This window comes from Macaca nemestrina, chromosome 14 (genome assembly GCF_043159975.1).
Source record: "Macaca nemestrina isolate mMacNem1 chromosome 14, mMacNem.hap1, whole genome shotgun sequence".
NCBI lineage: Eukaryota > Metazoa > Chordata > Mammalia > Primates > Cercopithecidae > Macaca > Macaca nemestrina.
Genome location: NC_092138.1, coordinates 71,735,119 through 71,750,556, shown reverse-complemented (window position 1 = coordinate 71,750,556; position 15,438 = coordinate 71,735,119). Strand labels below are relative to the sequence as shown.

The window sequence follows — 15,438 nt, the reverse complement described above, 5'->3', positions numbered from 1 at the left end:
AAGTAAAACTGTAGGAAGCAACCCTCAACCAACATTTGAAGGTAGTTGGAGTAAAAATGCCTCAGCTTTCCCACCCTTTGGTTGACAAAATTCTGAGGCATGCATTTTACACTGTTATAGACTTTCCCATTGAGTTAAGTTCCAGTGACTCATGATGATAGCTGACTTCACAGTTTATCCTTTGTCAGCTGTCTTCCTTCCTTTTCTCATTGTCCCATTCCACTACTGATATTTCCTTTGCTTCCCAAGGAAACTATTTGTATCTGCTTTTTTTTTTTGTCTCATGCCATGTTTCTGGAAAGATCCAAACTGAGATGAAAGCCAGCTTCTTCATTTGAATTCTGGTCCTATCACCTTCCATCTCACTCTCTCCTCTATTGATCTCTTCTTCCTAGGAACCAATCTTTTCTCACTCTGTGATGAAACTCTCTCTCATCCCTTTCCAGATATCTTCCTAACTCTACCCTCCATTTTCCTTTAATTCAATCTAAATAGTGCTTTGGGTTGTAATTTTCCCATCTTTACTAATTGCAATCTGGCTTCTTTGCTATTTATCTATTGAAGCTCTTTTTACTAAACAACAACAACAACCTTTTAAGTGCCAAACCCAACTAACACTTTTCTGCCACTAGTTTTCTCCATTTCACTATCATTTGTAACACTGTAGAAACCATCTTCCATGAGTTTATTTTTTTTATTTTTTATTTACTTATTTTTTGAGAAAGAGTTTCCCTCTGTCACCCCAGGCTGGAATGCAATGGTGCAATCTTGGCTCACTGCAACCTCCGCCTCCCAGGTTCAAGTGATTCTTGTGCCTCAGCCTCCCCAGTAGCTGGGACTACAGGCATGTAAAACCACGCCCAGCTAATTTTTTATTTATTTTATTTTAATAGAGATAGTGTTTTACCATGTTGGCCAAGCTGGTCTCAAACTCCTGGCCTCAAGTGATCCACCCACCTTAGCCTCCCAAAGTGCAGGGATTACAGGCATGAGTCACCACGCCCGGCCAGTATAAGTTTCATTTACCTTGACTTCTATGACACCACTCTCTTGATTTTCCTCTTACATTTCTGATTATTTCTTTGCAGGCTGCCTTGCTGGATTCTACTCTTCTGTAAACGATTTAAGTACTGATGTCCTCCAGGGTTCTCTTCTCAGACTTTTCTTTTCGCCATGCATGCTCATCCTGGGTAATTTCATTTATCCACATGGTTTTAACCATCACAATATGCTAATAATGCTCAAATCCATATATTCAGGATTGATGACTCTTAGATTTAGACACATATAGCCACCACCCAACCGGACATATTTACTGAATGTTTATAGATATTTACAGTTCCTATATCCAAGACTAAACTCATAGGTTTTTAGCTCAAATCTCATAGAATCTGCATCTTACTTAATGAAACCTTGATATGCCTAATCACCCATCCTTCCTCTTAAAGATCATGACCAATCAATCACTTGGCAAGTGAATTTTACCTCCTGAATGTTTCCCAAATTTGTTCTCTCCTTTCCATCTTCATTAACACAGAAAAATCAAGTGAAGTGGGGACCAAAAAGTTTAAGTTGCCTTAGGTATTTAGAATCTGTCATTTCAAATCTGTGATTGAAATAGGTCATTATAATTCCTCATTAGCTCTCTCACATGGTGTAATAACCTATTTATGTTCCTTATCTCCAGGCTTTATTCTACTCATTAATCCATCCTCAATACTGCCACCAAATGATCCTTCTGTAATAAGTGAGACCATGTCAATATCAGGCTCACCAGTATATAAAAGACAAAGTTTAAGCTTCTTTATACGTCATATGGGGACCTTTATTATCTTAATCCTGCCTAATGCTTGCCATTCAGAATCACTTATATTTCTCTGCAAACACTAGGCAATAGCTCTCTTTAGTTTTTGAACTCAAGCTATTTTCTCCATCTAGAAAGCCTTTCCCCTCTCATCTTCCCATTGGCATACCATTCATTCATTAAAACCTACCTCAGGTATTCCCTTTCTGTGATTCCCAAACCCTATAAGACAGAATTCATTATGTCTCATATTTTTTCTTTTCTTTCTATAAAACTATTTTACTGTATGTAGCATACCAAGTTCTATTAGTTTGCTTCTGCAGCTATTTCTTTCTTTTTTTGGGGTGGGGGGCGGGCGGGACAGGGTTTTACTCCCATCACCCAGGCTGGAGTGCAATGGCACAAATTTGGCTCACTGCAACTTCCACCTCCCAGGCTCAAGCAATTCTCTTGCCTCAGCACCCCCAAATAGTTGGGACCACAGGCACACACAACCATACCTGGTTAATTTTTGTATTTTCTGTAGAGATGGGGGTTTGCCATGTTGCCCAGGCTGGTCTTGAACTCCTGAGCTCAAGTGATCCATCTGCCTTTGCCTCCCAAATTGCTGGGATTACAGGTGTGAGCCACCATGCCTGGCCTTCTGCAGCTATCTTTAACACTAGCTGGAAAACTCCTCCACCCACAACAAACTCAGAACCCATGGTCAAATGCAAGTAGTGGCATACTGTCTGCTACTTTGTAGGACTTCATGTATTTGTTAGTTAACCATTATATATGCTGAATTCCCATCTTCCTTCTAGACTATTCATTTCATGAGGACAAGGTCAGTATCTCTTTTGTTCTCTGCTATAACCCCAGTGCTAAGTATTATGTCTACCAGAAGAAGTGTTGGATAAATACTAGTTGACTAATTGGCTAACTCCTTAAAGACAAAGCCTATATTATATTCATCTTTGCTCTTGTTTGCATGTGTCTCCAAAATCCATGTATTAGACATTTAATCCCCTGGCCTGGCACAGTGGCTCATGCCTGTAATCCCAGCACTTTGGGAGGCTGAGGCAGGCAGATCACTTGAGGTCGGGAGTTTGAGACCAGCCTTACCAACATGGAGAAACCCCATCTCTACTAAAAATACAAAAATTAACTAGGTGTGGTGGTGCATGCCTATAATCCCAGCTACTTGGGAGGCTGAGGCAGGAGAATCGCTTGAATCCAGGAGCCAGAAGTTGCAGTGAGCCAAGATTGCACCATTGCACTTTGGGCAACAAGAGCAAAACTCCACCACAAAAAAAAAAAAAAAAAAAAAAAAAAGAAAAGAAAAAGAAAAGAAATTTAGTCCCCAATGCAACAATGTTGAGAGGTAGGGCCTTTAAGAGGTGATCAGGTCATGGAGGTTCTGCCCTTGTGAATGGATTAATGCTATTGTCATGGGTGTGGGTTTCTGGTAAAAGGATGAGTTCACTCTCCTTAATCTCTTGCATACATATGTTTTTGTGCCCTTCCTCATGGGATGACACAGCAAGAAGGCTCTCACCAGATGCAAGCCTCTCAACCTTGAACTTCCCAACCTCCATAACTGCAAGAAATAAATATCTGTTCTTTATAAATTACCCACTCTCTGGTATTGTTATAACAGCACAAAATAGACTAAAACAATCTCCTTTCTCCAGTTCAGCAGGACTGGCCCAGAGAAGGCACCAATAAATATTTAAATTGAATATTAGTCACCTTACTCAAACGCCCCTGGAAAACAAGCAAATAGACTGTTTCCTGACAGTTAGACAATCTCATTTTCTATGTATAATTTCACACATTTCTACTTGCTCATCATTATTTTTGGAAGATCATCAAATCAGGAAGTCCAATGGAGAGTTAGACAAAGAGTGGCAAACAGATTGCTTTTGTCATGCCAACTTGAATGGACTTATAGTAGTGCTTTAAGTTTTGTACTGGGAAAGATTCTGAGGCCATGTTCGACCTAAGCGTAAGAAGATGAATTAGCACTCATTTATGGACTCGGAGAGATGGAAGTGGCAGTGCAAGTGCTACATAGTTGCCATCCCTTTGTAAACCAATAGTGGGGGAGGGTGACAAGTAATACTGCCACACAGGAAGCTTCATTGGTACATGCTCAAGTATTCATCCAGAATGTCAGAGAACCTGGCAATTAGCTCATTACTTAGGATGCTGCTCTGCTATTCTGTATGACTCTAGAATACTTCAAACCAACATGGCCTTATCTCTCATTTATGCAATAGCTGATATTTGCCTCTGCTTAAGGACACTAACATATTTTCCTTTGATAATAAGTACAAATATTTGAAGCCAAATAAATAAAAAGGCCTTTGGGTATTCCAGCAAGTAAGTTTCTTAGGATAAATTTGATTTACATAAATTATGTTCTACAGAGAATATTAACACCTTATACTTAGTTTCCTACATTTTTAAAGTTGTTTTTTTCTGCCATTATTCCATGTGAGAAGAGTTCCAAAGAATTACACAGCCAACTCATAATGGCAACAAATTCCCATTACTTTGGTGTTATCTAGTTCATAAGAGTATTTTCTATAAGCCACACATGGCTTTCTTTCATCTGATTTGACCTTTAAAAATATGTCATCTGGACCTTTGCTTAAAGATGTAAGGGTGCTTCCATTTTATTCTGTTCTCTCAAATACCACATATTTAAGACTATTTGGGGGGGGATTCATTTAATTAGAAATGGCAATACTGCCCCAAGTATAAAGCACAGCAGACCAATCATGTAAAATGTATATATTTAAGAATGAACATATATGCCTCAGAACTCAAGCAGGAAGCAGACTGCACCGAGAACGAGAGCCATTGCCCTTAAAGGCATGTTGAAATGTCATTTTGTTAGAGGCAATGAGATCTGAGTTCACAACCCTATCATAAAGAAGCAGGTCACATCCCAACAGATCAGCAGAGAGCTGGATCTGAAGTGGAAACAAGCCAAGTGGCTCTTCCTACGATCCAAAGCATAACCACCTAGTTGATAGAGACAGTCAGAGGAGAACAGGATGATAGAGAGAGACAACGGGCAGTCATCCCCAGATCATGACACTAACCAACTATGACTTGGAAGTTTTGCTAAAAAACACACCAGATTTTTGAGTGACAAAAATTGAAATCAAGTTCCTAAGATTAAAATAAATACAAAACATAACAGATTTTGTGAGAAGACTTTTGAGATAAGAAGACTCAGCTAAAATTGTGGAATGCTCCAATTGAACTGTTCTCTTTCACTGTATATATTCTTCAGAAGCTAGTATCCCAAATCAAGAATAATAACCAGAAAGGCACCAACTTGAGACATATGCATAAAAGCTACAAAACTAAAGCCAGCAAAATTAAACAAAGCTAAATTCCCATGACAAGGAAGAAAAGAAAAATTGGATTAAGATCATTTAACAGAAAAAGAACCATCTGATAAAAAAGGAAAGATTCTACAAATAAATCGCAATAGACACAAAAATATTTCATATAGCTGTAGAATGAGTTTAAAGAAAAAACATAATTTCAAATAGGTGATTACTATGAGATTATAGAAGATGATAAAAAGAGTGAGTTGGTAGAGTTCAGGAAAGAAACGGAAAATAAAAATAAAAGCATGATAAATTAAAGTCCCATTAAAAGCACATATATAAAATAAACACAACTGAAAAACAGTTGTGGATAAAGTGGAGAGGATTAAGGAAATGACATAAAACAAGTTAAGAAAAATAAAGATATTAACATGGTTATAAAGATGATAGATATAGCAGTCAAAGGGAATCCTACATACCTATAATTGGTGTTCCCGAAAAAGACAACAGAAAAAATGGAATACAAATGTTAAAACATTTAAAAGAAGAAAACAAGCCTGGAATAAAGATTTGAAACTGAAGATAAAAAAGACACATCTTTCCCTAGGAAAGCCTGACATAGTACTGACGATGTTGCTGAACTCCAAAGATAAGAAACATTCTATGGATGCCCGCTAATAAAGAGCAAGGAGAATAAAAATTTCTATTGGCTTCTGACTTCTTTCTAGCAACATATAGAAGATATATGACAAGGTAATGAATTAGAATAGAATATAGAATATAATGAAAAACCATGGATAAAATTCTAAAGAAATGAAAATGTGACCTGAGAATTTTATAACCAGCCACACTGTTCTCATTGTCCAGCCACCTCTAGTGTAAGCCAGGTATGGAGCTTATTGTAGGGAAGGTAAAGCCCACAGGTCCCAGGTGGAGTATCTGGTGCACACATGGGTACCCCCTGATAACCATAAGACTGTGGGGTCTTACAGAGTTCTGGAGTTCTCATAGATAAGTCCCAGAAATGTTTAACATGGTAATAGTTGTAAGGTTAGGGATTTTTAAAGACTGAACTCTTGAGGAATTTTCATTTGCTTATTTATTCATTCATTCACAAGTATCCATAGAGTCCCTATTATATTCCGGTGTCTATGCTTTACTTAATTCTAGATGTATAATGTATAGAGTTTTATGGCAATTATTCCTTTTAAACATATCTCTGATAACAGCGTGTTCCCACTATCTCACATGTACGGAGAAAACGCAGGCAGAACATATCGACTGTTCATAATTCTGTGGAGCAAATTTCTGCAAGAATACATAATACTGGTACTCTTATTACCTAAATATTTCAAATACAAATTTAAAAATTCAATTGTCTTGAAAAAGAGTTAAATAAAAGATGGCGGGAAGATTACTTCAGCCAGAAGGATGGGGAAGAGTACGCTAATGAAAGGTTTTGGGTATATCTGGCATTGGAATTAAAGACAGATTTGGACATGTGGGGATGAAGGGAGAATGACTTCCAAGCAGAGGGAACTGTGGGAATAAAGGCACACAAATGGGAAAAATTCTAAATATGCCCTGGAATAGGGAATGTTGGATTGGAGAATACTAGAAGGTAAGGTGGGATGAGTCTCTGTGGAACTGGGTGGAGGGCTTCAAAGGCCAAATTAAGGTGTGAGAGTTTTATTCTGAAATTGGCGCGATCAAGTGAACATATAGCAAGACCTATATTGTGTTTTGGGTAAGAATAACCTGGCAGAAAATCCTTAAGAGGAACGATGAAGAGACCCCGGCATGGGGCTATTTACAAGGCTAATGGAGGGGCTTAACAAAAGACAGAAAGGGCTTGACCTCACATAATGCGAGTAGGGGAAGAGAGCTGAAGAGAATGTTGGAGATTCATTCTATGAGGCAACAAGAGAGCTGAAGCAACAGTTCCAACTAATGGCTGAAAATGAGATGAAAGAAAGGTGGTGGAGGATCCACATTCCAGGTCTGATTACTTGGGAGCTGGTAGCAATTTCCTTACTCTTTAGGAGCTTTTTACAGGAGTTGTATATGTAGTTTCATTGCAAGGCAAGTGACCAGGGCAGAGTTTGAAGTCAGATAACCAGGGCACTTAAGTGTCCTATAAATGAGGACAGAGTCCACAGGCAATGAAATATGGGACTGAAGTAAAGAAGATTGGTCACAAGGGCATTTACTGTATGAGGGTCCACTGGAGGTACATTCCAGAGGAAAGAGTATGGAAGACTCAACTCATTTACCCACCTCACAGTGATACTAAGGCAAGACACCCTAGGCAACTGAAACTCCCTTCCGTTCACTTGGAGCAGAGAGGTAGGTTGGTGCCAGCCTAACCGCCCACATGTAGGACCCTCTCCTAATATCCTTCCTCAGGTGAATGGGTATCCAAATTTGACTTCAGTTATGACCATGGTTTGCAGAATGCCCTGAGCTAGGAAAAAGAAACCCCTTGGACTTGACCATAAGAATGAGCTTTGATGTCAGAACACTACTGGGCTTGAATTCCATTTCTGCCACTTACTAAGTGATATTAGGCAAGTGACTTAACTTCTCTGAACCACTGAACCAGGATGTTAATATCCCACCGGGTTCTTGGGAGGATTTCACAGGATGAGAGTAAAGTGAATAGCAAAGAGCCTGAGATGTGTAAACAGCAAATGAGTGCCTGGGGCCCTTCACCCCGCACTCCAAAAATACCTGCCGTATGAGCTGCTGGTTTCCTGCACAGTCGCCTCCAATTCCTGAAACTACATCTTCTCTCTTCATATGTCCCCCTCTTTCCTTCTCCTTCCCTGGAATTTATTTCTCTTTGTCCATTTCCTGGGTCTTTTTTCCTCCTAAATTTTGCTCTCCCGTCTTCTTAATTCATCAGTCTCTATGCTTTATGCTATTCTGCTCCTTCTCCACTAAGCAAGTATTACTAAAAAGACAGGATGTGCCAAAAAGGCAGTTAGTATGAAAATTCATCATCATGATTCCCAGAGTAATTCAAAATATCTCCTAATACTACAAAGAAATAGGTGCCTTCATAAGACTAAAAGTTACTATTTTTGTAAAACCCACTCAAAGACAGAAAACGGGTAATTCTCACAAGGAGCCCTTACTGTGAACAAATACAAGACATTCCTTACAAATTATAAATGTGCAGACGTTGGAAATATACTAGACCACTAAGCACTAGGTAGAATTCACTCTGAGCCACAGAGAACAACTTGTGAGTGAAGTTCACACGAGTCCATCAAACCAGCCAATAGGTAATTCCAAGCACAGGACCTCTTTTGTGGGGAAGTTACTCTCAGCCTGCACATACAGTTTCTGTTTAGTTTTAATGTTATCAGGTAGCTGAGCTGTGACTCCACTGTTTTAAAAATGTCATAGTGACATTTCACCCAACAACACAGCCTTAATAACATCCTAGTTCTTTTTAATTAAGTAGCATAAATCAGAAACAGAAGTTTCTTAAAATTCTTAATGCCATGTGGAATCAGAACAAGGCTTACAATGGCAAAATATCAATATCACAAAATAAAGCATCTCTGTCTTTTTCACATTCTAATGTCATGTGCTTCTGGCAGCATTTTAAACTTCTTGACCCTAGGATAACGATCTGTGTCATCACTGAGAACTCAGGTAATGTACTCCGTCCTGGCTGGCGTGATAGGGAGATTAGAGGCAGAGAGCATTTTGTTAACTGCTCCTTAGGCCCTTACTGGGGAATAAGGAACTCATTGCTTCTGAACTTCATTCTTGGAACTTGTTTGTTCAGCCAGTTTGTTCAGCTATGCTTTCAGTAATGGTACTTTACTGGTTTCTAAATTTCCCGGGCAATCCAAGAGGAGGACAGGACATGGGACACATGATTTTGAAACATCCTGCCTTTCTTTCTGTGTAGTTAACAGAAAGTCTCTTAAATTAGGCTGGCTGGTAGTTGTTGGGGTGTTCTAGGAGACCTATGCTTTCTACTCCATGGGCCTCCGTCTGGGGAGGCTTTATATCAGGTATCCTTATAAGAGGAGATCAAGTGTATTACCCCTTCTTCATTCAAGACTGTTCTGAAGGCCCTTCTTCAACCACACTAAGAATCTAACTGCCTAACTAGTCATTTTTTCAACAAACATTTATTGAGCATCTGCTATGTGCCAGGCCCCGTGCTAGTCACTGGGGATGCAGAAGCAAATAGGCTATAGTTTCTTAAAGCAAGAGACACGAAGAATTATGCTACACTATGAGAAATATCAAGAGATATGAAGCACTGTGAGAGACAGAGGGAAGTAGCAATTTTATCTAAATAGTAGAATGAGGGAAGGATTCTCAGAGGAGGTTACGTTTAGGGATTTTTTTTTTTTTTTTTTTTTTTTGAGACAGGCTCTTGCTCTATCACCCAAGCAGAATGCAGTGGTGCTATCATGGCTCACTACAGCTTCAACCTCCTGGGCTCAAGGGGTCCTCCTGCCTCAGCCTCCTGAGCAGCTGGGACCACAGGCACCTGCCACCATATCTGTCTGTTTTCTTATTTTTTTGGTAGAGATAGGACCTTGCACATGCTGCCCAAGCTGGTCTTAGACTTCTGGCCTCAAGCTATCCTTCTGTCTTGGCTTCCCAAAGCACGGGGATGATAGGCATGAGCCACCACACCTGGCCTGACATTTTCTTATTCTGATTCTTATTTTTTAACTGACAAATCATATATATTGCCAGTCATGGTGGCTTACACTTGTAATCCCAGCCCTTTGGGAGGCTGAAGGGGGTGGGTCACCTGAGGTCAGGAGTTCAAGACTAGCCTGGCCAACATGGTGAAACCCTGTCTCTATTAAAAACACAAAAATTAGCTGGGCATGGTGGCGGGTGCTTGTAATCCCAGCTACTTGGGAGGATGAGGCAGGAGAATCACTTGAACCTGGGAGATGGAGGTTGCAGTGAGCTGAGATCATTGCACTCTAGCCTGGATGAAAAGAGCAAAACTCCGTCTCAAAAAAACATTGTATAGATTTTGTACAATATGATGTTTAAAATTTGTATACATTATGAAATACTAAATCAAGCTAATTAACATATGAACTACCTTAAATACTTATCATTTGTTTGTGGTAAGAACCCTTAAATCTACTTTCTGAGCTATTTTCAAGTACATAATACATTACTATTAACTACAGTCCCCATGATGTGCAATAGCTCTTTTGAACCGATTCTTCCCATCTGAAATTTGGTATCCTTTGACCAACACCTCCTCAGTCCCCTCAGCCCCTGGTATCCACCATTTTACTTTTTGCTTCTGTGAGTTGCAGCAACATGAATGAAACTGGAGGACATTATGTTAACTGAAATAAGCCAGGCACAGAAAGACAAATACTACATGAAAGGTCTGGACTTTCTATGGTGAGAAAGGGGAATGAATGTTAAGGCAAGAGAAACAGCATGAGCAGAGACAACAGATGAGAAAGTATTTGGCATATTGAAAATGCTATGAGTAGTGTAGTTGGTTAGAACACTATTATATAAGTCAATGAGAAGGTGGGGAAATGAAATTGGAAATAGACCAGTTTATGAAGGATTTAGCAAATTGTTCTCCAGACCAGTAGTTTTCGAAGTGTGGTCTCTAGACCACCAACATCAACTGAGAATGTGTTAGAAATGCAGATTCTCAGATCCCACCTATATTTGTCTGCTAGGGCTGCCATCACAAAATGTCACAGACTGGATGGCTTCAACAACAGAAATTAATTTTTTCATAGTTCCAGAGGATGGAAGTCCAAGGTTAAAGTGTCAATAGGTTTGGTTTTTCCTGAGACCTCTCTCCTTGGGTTGAGATGGCTGCTTTCTCACTGTGTCTTCACATGGTCACCCCTTAGTCCATGTGTCTCTGTGTCCTAACCCCTTTTTACAAGGACACCCATCACTGGATTAGGGCTGACTCCAATGACCCAATTTAACTTAATTCTTTTTTTTATTATACTTGAAGTTCTAGGGTACATGTGCACAATGTGCAGGTTACCTATGCATACATGTGCCATGTTGATGTGCTACACTCATTAACTCGTCATTTACATTAGGTATATCTCCTAATGCTATCCCTCCCCCCACCCCACAACAGGCCCCAGTGAGTGATGTTCCTCACCCTGTGTCCAAGTGTTCACATTGTTCAATTCCCACCTATGAGTGAGAACATGTGATGTTTGGTTTTTTGTCCTTGCAATAGTTTGCTCAGAATGATGGGTTTCCAGCTTCATCGATGTCCCTACAAAGGACATGAACTCATCCTTTTTATGGCTGCATAGTATTCCATGGTGTATATGTGCCACATTTTCTTAATCCAGTCTATCGTTGATGGACATTTGGGTTGGTTCCAAGTCTTTGTTATTGTGAATAGTGCCACAATAAACATATGTGTACATGTGTCTTTATAGCAACATGATTTATAATCCTTTGGGTATATATCCAATAATGGGATGGCTGGGTCATATGGTATTTCTAGTTCTAGATCCTTGAGGAATCGCCACACTGTTTTCCACAATGGTTGAACTAGTTTACACTCCCACCAACAGTGTAAAGGTGTTCCTATTTCTCCACATCCTCTCTAGCACCTGTTGTTTCCCAGCTTTTTAATGAGCACCATTCTGACTGGTGTGAGATGATATCTCATTGCGGTTTTGATTTGCATTACTCTGATGGCCAGTGATGAGCATTTTTTCACGTGTCTGTTGGCTGCATAAATGTCTTCTTTCGAGAAATGTCTGTTCATATCCTTCACCCACTTTTTGATGGGGTTGTTGGATTTTTTTCTTGTAAATTTGTTTAAGTTCTTTGTAGATTCTGGATATTAGCCCTTTGTCAGATGGGTATATTGTAAAATTTTTCTCCCATTCTGTAGGTTGTCTCTTCACTCTGATGGTAGTTTCTTTTGCTGTACAGAAGCTCTTTAGTTCTTTAGAGGCCCTGGCTTCAAAACAGAGTCACATTCTGAGAGATGAGGGGTTAGGACTTCAATATATGAACTTGAGGAAAGACACAATGCAGCCCATAGCACTAGCCCAGACCTACAGAATAAGAAATTGGCAAGGACAGGAAGGATGAAGAGGCAACCTCTACTCTGTCTGGTAATCTCTCTAGATGATTTGATAAACTTAAGTTTGGAAATCAATGCTATAACCAGAGGGCATTAGAAATTTCTAGTCAGAGCAACAATATGACATGCCTGTGTTTTACAAAGAACATGCTGGCATTAATACGGGGTTGTAGACAGGCAGGAACTCGATGTAATGGGGCCAAATAAGAGATGACAAGGAAATGAAGAAAGCCATTGATCCATCCACTTTGTCCATGCCTCATCCAACCAAGTAAATGTTACAAGAAAAAAATATCACTCAACTTGTATCTCTAGGTGCACAATAAATTTATGAACATCTACCTCACAGAAGCTTTTAATACTCTCAGGCCATCCCACTATACCCTACTCCCTGGGGTTTGCTTTTCCCACTCATACTTGACACTTGTCATGGTAGTTATCACAATCTGATCTCGGTTGCATCCTCTGCCCAATGTTATGGGAACTCCTTGAGGACAGAAGCTTTGTTTGTCCTGTTTATCACTGAATCCTTAATGCCAAGGGAAAAAAAAAAAAGGAAGCAGCAGCAGCCAAATGAAGGAATTAAAGAAACAACAGTGGAAAATGAAAAAATGAGACAGTCAAGAGAATGAGTTTTAGGAGAGCCAGGGAAGGATTCTGGGACTATTCCTGAATTCCTATCCAGGTGAATGTCCTAAAGTAAAATAGGGAAGGTAGAAGAACTACTTGAAGCAGGCAAAGATAGGGGGAGCATCCATTCTGGCCACATAGCAAGCTGGGACAAAGCAAAGACTAAATCACAGAGGAAGTTCCTCGTAGGAGTTCCTCTTATCCCTGATGAAAAGGCCATCCAGATAAAACCAAGTCCAAACAAAAACATGTGGGGTCAGGCCACATTGAAGTACAAGCCTAGCTGTATTGGCTACTATAGGCCAGAAGCAGCCCAAGTTTCAAGTTCCGATGTGTCTTTAACTCATCTACTCATTTATTTATTAAGTCACTCAAAATGTATGACCAGAGAGGCAGAACGGTATAGTGGTTAATAGGGCAAAGTCTATAGCTAGAACGACAAAGTTTGAATCCCTGCTCTACTATTATTAGCAGTAAGACTTTGGTCAAGTTACTTAAACTTTCTGTACCTCCTTTCACTTACATGTAAGAAGATAAAGTCTTATGAGATATTCTCTTAGTGAAGGAGAAAGTGGAGATCACCTAGTGAGAGAGAGGATCAGATAGATTCGGATCCAGAATGCTGGTAATGGTTTGGACTAGACACTGGAAGATAAAAAGTAGACTTGCTGAACCAGGAGAACCAATTAGGCCCAAGAATGATAAATCTGCAGTGATTTGGCCAATTAGCAGGATTATGCACTATATTTTCTATATTGTTAGGCAACAAAGGAGCCACAGTAGAGAAAGTCAACAATGCGTTGATCTGGGTTGGGGAATCATTGGGTGGATATAGGGACTGAAATTCTAGGGATTGTGGGAATAGAAGGTGTCAGTGATGGAGGTTCAGGTAAAGATGTGTGTTTTCATGCAGAGTTTTCCAATCTCGGTTACTCACATACTTCTTTATGTCTTTCCCATGTCCATCCTGTTGCTAGATAATTAACTTTAAATCTACTATTTTTACTTAGTCTTGTTCTAGGAACTAAGGGTTGGATTCTTTTCTAAGCCTTGCTCAATGAATGTTTTTAAATACTCATCCATATACAACCTAGAATCCTCCTGCTCATCATATGTTAGGAAAAAATTCATCATTGTTGTTAAGAATTTGAGTTTTACTTCAGTTCAATTTCATCTAACAGGGAGTAGTAAGATTTGCCATTTGCAGTGTGGTTTTTGGCAAAGTACTTAATCTCTCTAATCCCCAATTGGTAATAATATCTACTCCATAGATCATGCTCAGAATTAAATAAGATAATTCACATAAAACGCTTACCCCAGTGACTGGCATAATGAGGATGCTCAATAAATTATAGCTATTTTTGTTATACCAACCCTCCTAGTCATTAAGAATTTATGATGCTAATGATTAAATAACATGAAGCATAGCCAATACTTTCACAGTATGGAATCTTTCCTTTTGCCAGAGGAGATTCCCATAGATTCTCCTGGGAGACCAATCTCTCTTTGCAATGTATAACATGCCATGTTCTTCATAGTTGGTACTTAATGTTTATTTTCTAGTCAAGGAATTCATATTTAAAGAATATGACACTCCTACATAGGGATAAGTTATATAGAAATGTCATATTTTCTTCCAAATGGAAACTTCCATGTTTGGATCCTTTTGTCCCAGAATTCCTGCCAGGCATCATTATCATGAGACCTCTAAGCAGACAGTGTTGCCTTCTGGCAGACCTTGAGGTTGCTTATCTCATGGAGCACACTTTCCACCTCTTTCTCACATCTGTCTTGCATCTTACTATTGCCAGTTTATCATCCTAGTACTGTACTGTCCTTCCTACTAGGCTAGACAGAGTACATACATACCAAATTGTGGGAGTTCACTAAGTCTTATTACACTTTTCACAAAAATGAGCCTCCCTACAACTCATTGCCCAAATTCCATTGTAAGTAATTGGCTATTGTCTTTTTATCCCTATTCTGCCCCCACACTGTCTAAGGGTAGAACAATTTTATTGGCTTCTGTTAGGTTATTATGTGTCATTAAATAGCTGCATATTGTACCTTCTAGCAGGGGCTATTTATTCTTCTACAACAGATGAGATGATGAAGAGCTATTTAAATGGGGTAAAGTCCCTGTGGAGAGAGCCTGTATTGTAAAAACGTAAGACATCCTCTCCCGTCTTTTAGCCACTTGCCAATACATGTAAAGATATAAATAACATTTTGCATACCAATTTCCACCCTAACCATTTCAAGGCTATTTCATCCTTGCTGGCTTTTTAAATACCTGCACATTTTGCTCAGTAACAACCAGAGTCTAGTGCACAGTAGAACTCTACAAACATTTGTTGAATGAATAAAACTCAAATTTGGCTTCCGTACATTTCAGTAATCGACTGTCTCTACTTATTCACCTTGTTTTCTGTTTCTCTAGAAAAAACAAAATCTATTCTTCAAAAGTGATTTTTATGAGAATGTTTAAAACCTTCGTCCTTTTGGTGACACAAAGAGGGGAGTATAGATGGATGTAGGTGGATAGGGAAGTAATGATACCTTTCTAATTCCTTTTGTAC

General features: G+C 39.3%; 1 protein-coding gene and 1 long non-coding RNA gene across 3 annotated transcripts in view; one reads left to right on the top strand and one right to left on the bottom strand.

Annotated features, from left to right (window-relative positions):
• LOC105480979 (phospholipid phosphatase related 1) overlaps positions 1-15,438 on the bottom strand; it is a 292,606-nt gene that overhangs the window by 167,451 nt on the left and 109,717 nt on the right. The gene's annotated exons all lie outside the window — the stretch shown is intronic.
• The window catches only part of LOC139358178 (uncharacterized), a 35,612-nt gene continuing 27,040 nt past the window's right edge, over positions 6,867-15,438 (top strand). Inside the window, exon 1 of the long non-coding RNA XR_011612739.1 lies at positions 6,867-7,132. This is a non-coding gene — a long non-coding RNA (uncharacterized lncRNA). The remainder of the gene's footprint in view (positions 7,133-15,438) is intronic.